Genomic DNA, 12580 nt, shown 5'->3' with positions numbered 1-12580 from the left:
ACAGCATACCCTCCCACCCAGCTTTGTGTCGTCTGCAAATTTGGAGATATTACATCCAATTCCCTCGTCCAGATCATTAATATATATTGTGAATAGCTGGGGTCCTAGGACCGATCCTTGCGGTACCCCACTAGTCACTGCCTGCCACTCGGAAAACGACCCGTTTATTCCAACTCTTTGCTTTCTGTCCGCCAACCAGTTCTCTATCCAAGTCAATACCTTGCCCCCAATCCCATGTGCCTTAATTTTGCACGCTAATCTCTTGTGTGGGACCTTATCGAAAGCCTTCTGAAAGTCCAAATACACCACATCCACTGGTTCTCCCTTATCTATTTTACCAGTTACATCCTCAAAAAATTCCAGTAGATTAGTCAAGCATGATTTACCTTTTGTAAATCCATGTTGACTTTGTCCGATCCTGTCACTGCTTTCCAAGTGCTCTGCTATTACATCTTTTATAATGGACTCTCGCATTTTCCCCACTACCGATGTCAGGCTTACCGGTCTATAATTCCCCGCTTTTTCTCTGCCACCTTTTTTGAATAGTGGGGTAACATTAGCTACCCTCCAATCCATGGGTACTGTTCCAGAGTCTATTGAGTTCTGGAAGATGACCAGTAATGCATCTACTATTTCTAGGGCCACTTCCTTAAGTACCCTGGGATGTAGATTATCAGGCCCTGGGGATTCATCGGCCTTCAGTCCCATCAATTTTCCTAACACCATTTCCCGACAAATACTGATTTCTTTCAGTTCCACTCTTTCATCAGACCCTATGTTCCGCGGTATTTCTGGGAGGTTATTTGTGTCCTCCTTTGTGAAGACAGAACCAAAATATGTATTTAGTTGGTCTGCCATTTCTTTGCTCCCCATTATAAATTCCCCCGATTCTGACTGCAAGGGACCTACGCTTGACTTCACCAATCTTTTGCTCTTTACATATCTATAAAAGCTTTTACAGTCAGTTTTTATGTTCCCTGCAAGCTTACTCTCATATTCTATTTTCCCTTTCTTAATTAATCCCTTTGTCCTCCTTTGTTGAATCCTAAACTGCTCCCAATCCTCAGGATTATTGCTTTTTCTGGCCAATTTGTATGTCCTCTCCTTGGATCTTATGCTATCACTAATTTCCCTTGTTAGCCACGGTTGAGTCACCTTTTTTGTTTTATTTTTATGCCAAACTGGGATGAACAACTTCTGTAGTTCATCCATTCGGTCTTTGAATGTTTGCCATTGCCTATCCACCGTCAACCCTTTGAGTGCCATTCCCCAATCAATCCTACCCAACTCGCTCCTCAGGCCATCGTAGTTTCCTTTATTTAAATTGAGGACCCTAGTTTCTGAGTCAACCAATTCATTCTCCATCTTAATGAAGAATTCGATCATATTATGATCGCTCCGACCCAAGGGATCTCGTACAACAAGATTGCTAATTAATCCTTTCTCGTTACATAATACCCAGTCTAAGATGGCCTGATCTCTGGTTGGTTCTGTTGAGTCTGTGTGTCCCAGTTATGTTTAGGATCAATCACTGGACACAGACAACAAGAATAACTTTTAACAGGTCTTTACTATTCGGAGGTCAGGGCTGAACTGCCCAGCAAATCACTACACAACACTTATATACCAGTGTGGTCACCACCGGTATTACAGTATACAGCAGCCAAGAGAAAGTAGTACATCTCTTAAGGTAGTTCTCTTAAGGTGGAATAGGTTACATACACCACAATCCTCCCTTTTTAGCTTAACAGTTATATCCCCATTTAACATAACATAATAACATATATATATATATATATATATACAACTTCATGCAAAACAGTTCAAAGATTCAGTCTCTGAGGAGGCCTCCTGATTCGAGTTGGATAACGCCTTTCATGGGTCTCTGATTCTCGTTGCTGGGGTGACTCATCTAGTTGGTCTCTTATGGATTAGACATCATCATCAGGTACATTCACTTCTGAGGTAGATGCTTCAGGTTCACTAACTTCTTCCACGGTTGTCTCTGTCGTAACCATGGGTTCGACCCTTGTTCTCGATTCTACCAGTTGGTCAGCATGACGCCGTATTACATTTTCACCAATATCTACCGTGTACATCAGGGGTCCTTGTCTGGCCCGAATTGTTCCAGATTGCCATTTCTCGTTTTTATAGTCCCGGGCTAACACTGGTTGTCCTATTTCGAAGCTCCGAGTGGTCTTGTTATTTATATGCTGGAACTGTTTGTTTTCAACTTCCCTCCGCACATTTGGTTTTAACAAGTCCAAGCTGGACCGCAACCTCCTGTTATAGAACATCATGGCAGGACTTTGGTTTGTCACTGCATGAGTGGCGTTTCGATATGCCAGTAGGAATTTGTCCACCTTGTGTTGTAGTGGAATCTGATCTTCGCTCATGGCCTTTATTGCTTTTTTAAACGTTTGTACAAATCTCTCGGCCAACCCGTTTGTAGCCGGATGATATGGGGCAGAGGTATAATGTTTCACCCCATTCTTCTTCATGAATTTCTGGAATTCTTCTGACACGAACTGCGGTCCGTTGTCTGAACATATTTGTTCTGGCAATCCATTTCTTGCAAATATCGTTCTTAGCACCATGATCGTCTTTTCCGAGGTAGTGGTAGTCATCTTAATCACTTCTGGCCATTTAGAATGTGCATCCACCGCAATTAAAAACATGGAGTCCATGAATGGACCAGCAAAGTCAATATGTACACGTTGCCATGGGGTTGAAGGCCATTCCCATGGATGCAGCGGTGCAATCGGAGGTGCATTTTGCACTTTTTGGCACCCTGAGCAGCTTTTCGTCAGATCCTCTATCTGTTGGTCGATACTCGGCCACCACACATAAGCCCTAGCAAGGCTTTTCATCTTGACTCCCCCCAGATGACCTTCATGCAGTTCCTTTAGAACTCTCTCTCTTAACTTAGGAGGAATAATCACCCTTGTTCCATACATCAATGTTCCTTGACAGACGGACAGCTGTTCTCGTCTTGCTGAGAATGCCGGTAACAGTGGACCACCATGTGCTGGCCATCCCTTCACTGTCACTTCGTAGACCCGGGACAGTGTCGGGTCGTTCCTGGTTTCTCTTTCAATACTTGCATTGGTGACTGGTAAACATTCGATGATGGTCGAGTGAAATAACTCAACAGGGTCAACCGTCGGTGCCTCCTCCTCTGTAGGTAGTGGCAGGTGCGACAGCCCATCAGCATTACCATGCTGCTTTGTACCTTTGAATTCAATCTGATATTGATGTGCCCCTAGGAAAAGGGACCATCTCTGGAGTCTCTGTGCTGTCATCACCGAAACACCCTTCTTAGGGTTAAAAATGGATACCAACGGCTGGTGGTCTGTCAGAAGCATGAACTTTTGGCCCTGCAGGTAATGATTAAACTTCTTTACTCCCCACACAAGGCCGAGAGCCTCCCTATCTATCTGAGCATAGTTGCGCTCAGCGGAGGTCAATGATCTGGATGCGAACGCAACTGGCCTCTCCTGGCCATTTGGCAACTTGTGTGAGAGTACTGCCCCAATACCATATGGAGAAGCATCACAAGCCAAACGAATAGGCAGCGTTGGGTTGAAGTGAGCCAACACTTCCTCTGAGGTGATCAATGCCTTGCTTTTGCGAAAGGCCCTCTTACAGTCCTCACTCCACTTCCATGGTACTCCCTTCTGCAAAAGAGCGTTCAGCGGGTGCAGCACCGTGGATAAATTTGGCAGAAACTTATGGTAATAGTTAACCAACCCTAGGAACGACCTCAACTGGGATACATTATCCGGAGCGGGAGCCGTCACAACAGCTTCGATCTTGTCAGGAGACTTATGAAGCCCCTCCTGGTCAATGACATGACCACAGTACGAGATCCTCTTCTGAAAGAACTCACATTTCTGGCGATTAACTCGAAGTCCATATTCTTTCAATCTGGTGAGCACCAGTTCCAAATTTGCAAGGTGTTCCTCGTCATCATCTCCTGTAATTAGAATATCGTCCAGGTAACATTGTGTGCCTGGAATTCCCTGTAATACCTGCTCCATGGCCCTCTGCCAAATTGCTGGCGCCGATGCCACTCCAAAAACCAGTCTATTATACCGGTACAAGCCTCTATGCGTGTTGATCGTGAGATACTGGCGTGACTCTTCCTCAACTTCCATCTGTAAGTACGCCTGCGCCAGGTCTATCTTGGTGAAGTGTTTCCTGCCAGACAACGAAGCGAAGATATCCTCAATCCGCGGAAGCGGATACTGCACCGTGTGAAGCACCGGATTAACAGTGATCTTGAAATCGCCACAGATGCAAACCTTCCCCGGTTCCCCCGGCTTGTTGCTCGATGAACGCTTCATGACGGGGACAATGGGCGTGGCCCACTCACTCCAGTCTACCTTAGACAGTGCTCCTGAACGTTCTAGCCCTTCCAGCTCAGCTTCCACAGCAGGTCGTATCGAAAAATTTCGGGTTTGCATGTTCTTCAACCTTGATGTTTGCCGTAATTCCTCTGTGTTCCCAGTCCCTGTTGGAACACCTCTTTAGCATCGTCCAATATTCTGGACAATCGTTTAGGTTTGACATCTTTTTTACCGGAATCTACCGTTAGTGCTTTTAAGGAATGCCAGTCCATATTTATTTTCCTAATCCACTCCCGTCCCAGTAGTGGTGGACCTCCCTCAGGTAGCACATATAAGTCCATTCCTCGGCTTTCTTTGCCCTTGTGGACCACCTTTACCTCTGTCTTCATGATGGGGTATACTCTTTGCCCCGTGTATGTTTTCAATACAATCTCCGTATCCCGTAGGGGAATATGTGGGAATAACCTTTTGTAATCTTGCTTATTCATGACCGTCAATGCCGATCCAGTGTCCAATTCCATCTTCACTTGGACTCCTGCTATCTGAAGTGTGACCCAAATTGTTTGGAGGTCTGCTTCCTTACCAACATTGTGTACTCTTAGACTACCCAGTTCATTACTGCTGGAGTCTGAATCTGACTTCTATTCGTTCAAACTGTTCTCAGTCACCTTGTGTACCTTTCTGTACTTTTCCTGCGGTGACTTTTTGTTGCTGGCCTTCTTTCCTGACCGGCATACTTTAGCTATGTGACCAAGCCTGCCACATTTTCTGCATTCCTGATTTTTGAACCAGCACTGGTTCTGATCATGCGTTGTCTTTCCACAACGATAACATTTTACTGTACCCAAGACCATTTGATTGGTGCTGAGTTCCGGTGACTGTAGCTGCATTTCCACCGTGCCTCTCGCTGCGGCTTCTTGCGATGCTGCAATAGTGACAGCTTTATCAAGCGTAAGATCATTCTCCTCAAGCAGTCGCTTTTGTGTTCCTTCTTTTAACAATCCACACACAAATTTATCTCTCAGCGCATCTGCTAGTCCTGTTCCAAACTGACAGTACTTCGATAGCTTACGCAGTTCAATTAAAAATTCCGCGTTGCTTTCGTCTTTCAGCTGCGTTCTTCTGTAAAATTTAAATCGTTCCGCTATCATCAGCGGCGTGGGGTTTAAATGATTTTTCAGGACAGTAACAATATTCGCGAAAGTCTGATCCGCTGGTTTATTTGGTGATAGAAGGTGCTTCAATAGCCCGTATGTCTTTGCACCCATTGAGCTTAATAAGGTTAGTGCTTTCTCATCATCTGGTACCTTATTTGCTTTACAATAAACTTCCATGCATTCTACATACGTGGTCCAAGCTTCGATATCACTATCAAAGGTATTAATGCTCCCATGTTTAGGCATCCTTGCAAGTTTTTAAAAAAAATTTTTTTTTCAAAATGGCGGCTTCCCGCGCTTGTCTTCTTCCCCCGCCTACAAAAATGGCGGCTTCCCGCGCTTGGCGGTCTTTCCCGCGCTCGTCTTCTTCCCCCCCGCCGACTACAATGGCGGATTCCCGCGTTCGCCTTCTTCCCCCGCTGGCTGCAATGGTGATTGCCGTGCTGCTGCCGTTCTCGTCTCCCCAGCGGTTCTCAATTCCCCGACGCTGCTTTGCCTCGCAGCCCCGCTTGCAGCCCGGTCCTTTACACCGGCTGCGTTTGATTTCTCCGCGGCTCTCGTGCCTTAAGCTGCCCCAGTCGCTGCGCCTCTCGGCCTCGATTGCAGCGCGGCCCTTTTTACCGGCCGTGGTCGAGTTCTCCGCCCTTATTCCTCTGTTTTCCCTCCCCTACTCCACAGCCAACGCGGCCGACTTTCTGCTCGTGTCGCTGATCGGCTTACCCACCACCGTGGTAGAAGGGATGATCACTGCCTGTCGCTGATGGAGGGCTTCGTGGTCAGAATTTTTCTTTTTAACCCGGGTTCTCGATGCCTCCCGTGCGATGGTGCTCAGTAGGATGATGAGGGCGGATGCCTCTTCTCGACGCCCGTTCTGAGGACGAAGCTGCCTTGGATGTAAAACTGCCGCAGGGTAAGATCGGACTCGTCGCCACTGTTGAGTCTGTGTGTCCCAGTTATGTTTAGGATCAATCACTGGACACAGGCAACAAGAATAACTTTAACAGGTCTTTACTATTCGGAGGTCAGGGCTGAACTGCCCAGCAAATCCCTACACAACACTTATATACCGGTGTGGTCACCACCGGTATTACAATATTACAGTATACAGCAGCCAAGAGAAAGTAGTACATCTCTTAAGGTAGTTCTCTTAAGGTGGAACAGGTTACATACACCACAGGTTCCTTCCGCTTTTAGGACCTCATCCCGCTTTTTATCTATATCGTTGGTGCCTATATGCACCATGACAACTGGCTGTTCACCCTCCCCTTCCAAGATGTTCTGCAGCCACTTGGAGACATCCTTGACCCTTGCACCAGGGAGGCAACACACCATCTTGGAGTCTCGTTTGCGGCCGCAGAAACGCCTATCTATTCCCCTTACAATTGAATCCCCTATTACTATAGCTCTACCACTCTTTTTCCTCCCATTCTGTGCAGCAGAGCCACCCCTGGTGCCAGGAAGTTGGCTGCTGCTGCCTTCCTCTGATAAGCCATCCCCCCCAACAGTACTCAAAGTGGTATATCTGTTGGAGAGGGGGATGGCCACAGGGGACCCCTGCACTACCTGCCTGCACCTAGTACTCTGCCTGTTGGTCACCCGTTCCCTTTCTTCCTGTCCAACCTCTACCTGTGGTGTGTCCAACTCCCTAAACGTGCTATTCACGATGTCCCGAGCATCGTGAATGCTCCAGTATGCATCCAATCGCAGCTCCAGTGCCGCAATGCGGTCTGTCAGTAGCTGCAGCTGGGTGCACTTCCTGCACACGTAGTTGTCAGGGACACAGGAAGTGTCCCTGAGTTCCCACATTTCGCAGGAGGAGCAGATCACAGGGCCGGGCTGTCCTGCCATGACTTACCCTTTAATTAACTGAGTTTAAATTCAATCAATCAATCCCACTAATTACACTACAGTTAAATAGTTTACCAATAGTCCCCGCTACACCGGAGAGACCTTAGAAACAATAAAACAGAGTTAAAGTTTAAAAAAAGAGAGAAATACTCACCAACCAATCACTTACCTGCTTCCTGCTGACGTCACACTTGGATTACTTTTTACCTCTCTCCCGGAACCTGGATTGGGATGCCTCTGGTGCTCCCTCGCAGGTCCGCTGCCTCTCCGGTCTCGGGGCTCTGGGCCTCGCTGCCTCGGGCTGCTCCTTTTATCCTCTGCCGCCTCTGGTGCTCCCTCGCAGGTCCGCTGCCTCTCTGGTCTCGGGTCTCTGGGCCTCGCTGCCTCGGTGATATACCTATCAATTCATCCAATGAAAAGCGACGAGTTAAGAAAGTAACTATAGGTTTTTATTGGCTAAATAACAGAGCCCACCCTCATGGGTGATCGGATCCAACAAGGAGGAGTACCAGCCAGTCGACCACCTTTATACCTGGGCAGGTAGGTGGAGCCATGGGCGGAGTCAGCAGTGGTCAGCCCAGGTATAACAGTGTGACAAGAGGCGACCTCATATAGTGATACAACAGTGTGAACAGTGATAACCATAGAGTAACGATATAACAGTGATAACTATAGTGTAACGATAGTGAACGATAAAAGTGGTTTACCACATTCACCCCTTGTTTAGATTTGAGTCCGGCGGGGTGAAGTGTACTACCAGTTCTGGTACGTCAGTCTGTCCGGAGGCCTCGTAAGCCTTTCTGATCGTCGCAGCGGCGGTGTTGCATTATCCGGTGTTAATGCTGGTGTCTGCGTGGTCGGCGAAGGCTCGTGGGGTTCCGGCATGCCGTCTACCTGGGCTGGAATTGGGGGGGTGGTGGGGGGGGTGAAGGTGGTGTCTCCGGAGTGCCCGAGGGTGCGAGGTCTCGTAAGGAGACTGTGTCCTCCCGCCCGTCTGGGTATGCCACATAGGCGTACTGGGGGTTGGCGTGCAGGAGGTCCACCCTCTCAACCAGGGGGTCCGTTTTATGGGCCCTCACGTGCTTTCACAGCAAGACTGGCCCCGGAGAGGTCAGCCAGGTTGGTAGAGTGGTTCCCGTAGTCGACTTCCTGGGGAAAACAAACATTCGTTCATGGGGGGTGGCGTTAATGGCAGTGCAAAGTAGTGACCGGATGGAATGCAGCGCTGCCGGGAGGACTTCCTGCCAGCGGGAGGTTGGGAGGCCCTTAGACTTTAAGGCTAAGAGGACGGCCTTCCATACCGTCGCGTTCTCTCTTTCCACCTGGCCGTTCCCTCGGGGGTTGTAGCTGGTGGTCCTGCTTGCGGCAATACCTCTCGCTAGTAGGAACTGACGGAGTTCCTCGCTCATGAAGGAGGAGCCCCGGTCACTATGTATATAGTATTGGGAACCCGAACAAGGCGAAGAGGTCGTTCAGGCATTTAATGACCGTGGTACTGGTCATGTCTGGGCAGGGGAAGGCAAAAGGGAAACGGGAGTACTCATCAACAATGTTGAGGAAGTACACATTACGGTCAGAGGACGGGAGGGGCCCCTTAAAGTCGATGCTCAGGCGCTCGAAGGGGCGGGTGGCCTTGATCAGGCTTGCTCTGTCCGGCCTAAAGAAGTGCGGTTTGCACTTGGCACAGGTCTGGCAGTTCCTGGTCATGGTCCTGACCTCCTCGATGGAGTAGGGCAGGTTGCGGGCCTTAATGAAGTGGTAAAGTCTGGTGACCCCGGGGTGGCAGAGGTCGTTGTGGAGGGTCTGAAGTCTATCACTTTGCGCGCTGGCGCATGTAATTCGTGACAGAGCATCAGGGGGTTCGTTCAGCTTACCTGGCCGGTACAAGATATCATAATCATAGGTGGAGAGCTCGATTCTCCACCTCAAGATCTTGTCATTCTTGATTTTGCCCCTCAGCTTGTTATTAAACATAAAAGCGACCGAACGCTGGTCGGTAAGGAGGGTAGATCGTTTGCCTGCCAGGTAATGCCTCCAGCGTCGTACCGCCTCCACAATCGCCTGGGCCTCCTTCTCGACCGACGAGTGTCGGATCTCAGGGCCCTGTAGGGTCCTTGAGAAGAAGGCCACTGGTCTCCCCTCCTGGTTAAGGGTAGCGGCTAGGGCGAAGTCGGATGCATCGCTCTCCACTTGGAAGGGGATGGACTCATCCACTGCGTGCATTGTGGCCTTGGCAATGTCTCCCTTAATGAGGGAGAAGGCTGCGCACGCTTCCTCCGTAAGGGGGAAGGATGTGGACTTCATGAGGGGTCTGGCTTTGTCTGCATAATTGGGCACCCATTGGGCATAGTAGGCGAAGAGTCCCAGGGTTCTCTTCAGAGCCTTTGGACAGTGGGGGAGGGGTAGCTCCATGAGGGGACGCATTCTTTCGGGGTCGGGGCCGATGACTCCGTTCTCTACTACACAGCCGAGAATGGCAAGGCGCGAGGTGTTAAACACACATTTCTCCTTATTGTAGGTGAGGTTCAGCCGTTGGGCCGTACGGAGGAATCTCTCCAGATTAACGTCATGGTCCTGCCGGTCGCAGCCGCAGATGGTGACGTTATCTAGGTAGGGGAACGTGGCGTGCAGCCCGTTCTGGTCAACCATCCTGTCCATCTCCCTTTGGAAGACCGAAACCCCGTTGGTGACGCCGAAGGGAACCCTAAGGAAGTGGTAGAGGCGGCCATTCGCCTCGAAGGCGGTATACTGGCGGTCCTCAGGGCGGATAGGGAGTTGGTGGTAGGCCGACTTAAGGTCGATGGTAGAGAATACTCGGTATTGTGCGATCTGATTGACCATATCAGATATGCGGGGAAGGGGGTATGTGTCCAGCTGGGTGTACCTGTTTATGGTCTGGCTGTAGTCGATGACCAGGCGGTTTTTATTGCCGGTCTTAACGACCACGACCTGGGCACGCCAGGGGCTGGTGCTCCCTTCGATGATGCCCTCCTTCAGGAGACACTGCACCTCAGAGCTAATGAAAGCTCTGTCCCCGGCGCTGTACCGCCTGCTCTTGGTAGCGACGGGTTTGCAGTCGGGGGTGAGGTTAGCGAACAGGGAAGGTGGCGGGACCTTGAGGGTGGATAGGCCGCAGGTGTTAAGCGGTGGGCGGTTTAAAATCTGCTGGTTGTCGACTGTGAGTGGGGGGAGGGGTCCGCCGTATGCTAGCGTGACGCTTTGGAGGTGGGATTGGAAGTCTAGCCCTAGTAGGACGGCAGCGCATAGCTGGGGCAGGACGAGGAGTTTAAAATTTTTATACTCCGTACCCTTAACCGACAGGGTCACAACACAGTAGCCGCTGATGTCTGTGGCGTGGGACCTCGATGCCATCGAGATCCGGTTGCGCGTTGGCTGGAAAGGGAGGGAGTAGTGGCTCACCGTGTCTGGGTGGATGAAACTCTCCGTGCTTCCGCTGTCGAACAGGCAGGTCGTGGCGTGGCCGCTTACTTTGATGTCCATCATGGACTTGGACAGGTGATGCGGGCGGGCTTGGTCCAGTGTGACGGAGGCTAGTGTATAGCTGAGCGAGTTGCTGTAGTCTGCGGGTGAGGCGGTAGTCGGGTCTAGAGGCACGGTGGCGGTCGAGCGTGGTGGGTAAAATGGCTTCTCCCACGAGGTTGGACAAAATGGCGGAGAAGATGGCTGCCCCCACAACTCACATGAGGCACTGCTGGTGTCGGTTGCCTGGATCAAAGATGGCCGCCCCCATGACTCACATGTGGGGATGCTGGCCTCTGTTGCCTTGATGGAAGATGGCCGCCCCCACAGCTCGCATGAGGCACTGCTGGCCTCTGTTGATCCCCCTCTGCAGGCCTTTGCGAAGTGGCCTTTCTTCAAGCAGGTCGAGCAGGTCGCGTTTTTGGCAGGGCAGCGCGACCTCGGTGTTTCGCCTGGCCGCAGAAGAAGAAGCCGGCGGCCCGATCGCGGGGGTCCGATGTCGGAGCCGGTACCAGGGGTGGTGGTCTCGATCGGGTCCGGGACGCCGATGCTGAGGTAGGTCCCAGGGGGGTTGCTGCGGGGGGTATTGCGGTCGGGGTCGGTCCCAAGTCCCAGGGTCGCGAGTTACAGTACCTTGAGTATGCCTCGAGGTCCCGATGGGCCACTTCTAGAGAGCGAGCGAGGGCTGCAGCTTTGTCCAGGTCGAGGTCCTTTGCTTCCAGTAGTCTTTGCCGTGAGTAGTCGGACCGCAGGCCTTTCACGAAGGCATCGCGGACATTGTCTTCAGTATTTTCTGCCGCCGTTACCGCTTTAAAGTTACAGTCTCTGCCGAGTGCTTGTAGCACCCGTAAAAATTCATCCACGGGCTCTCCTGGCTGTTGCGGGCGGGATCTTAGGAGGTGTCTGGCATACATGGAATTTACCGGGCTCTGGTACTGTCTTTTCAGCCGGTTGATGGCGTCCTCGTATGTTTTAAGGTCCCGGATGAGTGCGAATACTTTAGGGCTCACTTAGGCGGTCAGAACTCTTAGCTTGGATCTCTGAGGCACGCCGGATTCTCCCAGGTAGGACTCGAAACAGCTCAGCCAGTGTTCGAAGTCGAGGGCTGAGTTTGCAGCCTGTGGGTTTAGATCCAGGTACGGTGGTCTGAGGGCTCGCAGCCAAGCTGGCTGCTGTGGCTGTTGTAGCTCGGCGTCTGGCTGGTCGTTTTGCTGCTCGCTTTGCTGCTCAGGGAACGACATTTTAAAATTTAGCCAATAAAATTGATATACCTATCAATTCATCCAATGAAAAGCGACGAGTTAAGAAAGTAACTATAGGTTTTTATTGGCTAAATAACAGAGCCCACCCTCATGGGTGATCGGATCCAACAAGGAGGAGTACCAGCCAGTCGACCACCTTTATACCTGGGCAGGTAGGTGGAGCCATGGGCGGAGTCAGGAGTGGTCAGCCCAGGTATAACAGTGTGACAAGAGGCGACCTCATATAGTGATACAACAGTGTGAACAGTGATAACCATAGAGTAACGATATAACGGTGATAACTATAGTGTAACGATAGTGAACGATAAAAGTGGTTTACCACACTCGGGCTGCTCCTTTTATCCTCCGCCGCCACTGGTGCTCCCTCGCAGGTCCGCTGCCTCTCCGGTCTCGTGGCTCTGGGCCTCGCTGCCTCGGGCTGCTCCTTTTATCCTCTGCCGCCTCTGGTGCTCCCTCGCAGGTCTGCTGCCTCTCCGGTCTCGGG

The sequence above is a fragment of the Somniosus microcephalus genome, chromosome 5 (genome assembly GCF_052327205.1).
Source record: "Somniosus microcephalus isolate GS21.2 chromosome 5, FLI_Smic_1.0, whole genome shotgun sequence".
In the NCBI taxonomy this organism is placed as follows: Eukaryota; Metazoa; Chordata; class Chondrichthyes; order Squaliformes; family Somniosidae; genus Somniosus; species Somniosus microcephalus.
This window is presented reverse-complemented; position numbering follows the sequence as displayed.